General features: G+C 47.9%; 1 pseudogene; it reads left to right on the top strand.

Annotated features, from left to right (window-relative positions):
• Positions 1-891: 891 nt before the first annotated feature.
• Positions 892-1,916, top strand: LOC105524199 (annotated as a pseudogene).
• Positions 1,917-2,180: the final 264 nt, after the last annotated feature.

Here is a 2,180-nt window from a genome sequence, read left to right on the forward strand (position 1 = left end):
TTATGTCTTGAAGAATATGGAGTAACTCTAACATAAGTTAAAAAGGAAGCAAGCCCTAAATTAAACCTTTCATTTTACAGATGGAGAAACTGAGGCTCAGAAAGATGAATTGTTTGATGCTGGGATTTTATTGCTATTCAGTAGCAGAAACCAGGCATTTTGACTTCCAATTCAATGTTTTCTACTGCATCAAACTGATACATGTATACTTATAATACCTCACTTCCTTCCCTTCTAATGAGTAATTCATCTAAGTACAGTTTTAACTAGAGAGGTTGATCATTGCTGGCCCAATTCATGGTCCCTCTCCCAGAGAAGCCACCCACCCCTACTGAAAGACCAAGGCCTTGCTGGACACTAGGTGACCCAGATCACCTTCTCTTGGCCAATGGGCCTGAGGTGGGCACTTGATTCAAGGGCAGCCCTTCCAGAGACAGGGTGGGGGTTACCAAGTATCCTGGTTTGCCTGGGACTGAGGGGGTTCCCAGGATGCAAAACTGTCAGTGCTGAAACTAGAAAAGTTCTGAGTCACCTAGGACAAGCTGGCCATCCCAGCAGGGAGGGACTTAAGAACTGTGAGGCCAGCTTCAAAAATAGATTCTCAGTGAGAAACGGGGAATCTAGCAGACCGAGACTGTTGGCTGCAATAGAAGTGCCGTGGTGTAGAAACAGGGCAAGGAGCGTTAAGGAGCTTCCATACAGGTCCTACATAAACAAAACTCAAGAGCAGAAACTTCAAGTAAGTGGAGGACACTGGTTGACCAAGACAGGAGAAAAGGGGCTATCTTTGTTCAGAGACAAGCAGATTCCTGCCCTCAAGAGAAGGACTCTGCTGCTAATAGGATGAAACTCTCACATCGGCCCTTCATTTTGGAGGCACACGGTGGCAAGATGGGGGTGCAGATCTCCAAGAAGAGGAAGTTTGTCACTGATGGCATCCTCAAAATGGAACTGAAAGAGTTCTCACTCGAGAGCTGGCTGAGGATGGCTACTCTGGAGTTGAGGTCCAAGTTACGTCAACCAGGACAGGAATTAATACAGGAGCTTAAAATGAATTATTTAAGCAGATAGTGAGGGTAAGACAGTCCTCGGCAAGCCTTCTCTCTTAACAAAAAGCAGCCCCCAAATCATTTATTTTCTAACAAAGAGCAGCCTATAAAATCGAGCTACAAACATAGATAAACAAGCTGGAAGCTTGCACGGTGAACGCCGGCAGCTGTGCCAATAGGAAAAGGCTATCCGGGGGCCAGCCATGTTCAACATGGAGGCTCCGTCTTCCCTTTTCTTTGTCAACCATGTGCACAATAAAGGAACAGGCAACAACGGCACAGGCAGGTAGAGAACCCATCTACATGATAAAAAATTAGGGTGGAGTGGCCAGTTTCTTCACAAGCTATGTAAATAGCACACCTGGTCCAACCAATGGAAACCGCCTCCTCAAGCTCATCTGTAAAACCCGGCACATTTCACCCTGAAACCGAAAGACCTGCTCAGAAGCCCCTCTCTGCAGGAGAGAGAGCTTTCCTCTTTCTTTTGCCTATTAAACCTCTGCTCTTAACCTCACTTCTTACGTGTCCACATCCTTGATTTCCTTGGCATGAGGCAACAAACCTCGGTTACTACTCCAGACAAATGACGCTGCTTCAAAATCATTATCTTAGCCACCAAAACACAGAATGTTATTGGTGAGAAGGGCTGGCAGATTCAGAAATTGCCCGCTGTAATTCAGAAAAGGTTTGACTGTCAGAGGGCAGTGTAGAGCTTTTGCTGGAAAAGTAGCCACAGGAGGTCTGTGCGTGTTTGTCCAGGTGGAGTCTCAGTGTTACCTCCTGGGAGGCCTTGCAGCACAGAGGGCCTGCTATGGTGTGCTGTGGTTCATCACGGGGGGCCACAGGCTTCAAGGCTGTGGTGTCTGAAAACTCTAAATGCAGGAATTTTGTGGATGGCCCGATGATCCTCAGCAGGAACTCTGTTTACCTCATTGACACTGCCATGTGCCCGGTGCTGGCCGTCAAGGGAAGGTCATGCTGCCCTGGGCCCCAACTGGTAAGACTGACTCTAGGAAGCCCCTGACTGAGTACATGAGCATCATGAAACCCAAAGATGAAGTACTGCCTACTACCCCCATCTCAGAACGGAAGGGTGGGGAGGGAGCCATAGCGCCTGCCATGCCCCAGCCA

This window comes from Colobus angolensis, unplaced genomic scaffold (assembly GCF_000951035.1).
Source record: "Colobus angolensis palliatus isolate OR3802 unplaced genomic scaffold, Cang.pa_1.0 Scaffold49, whole genome shotgun sequence".
Taxonomy (NCBI): Eukaryota; Metazoa; Chordata; class Mammalia; order Primates; family Cercopithecidae; genus Colobus; species Colobus angolensis.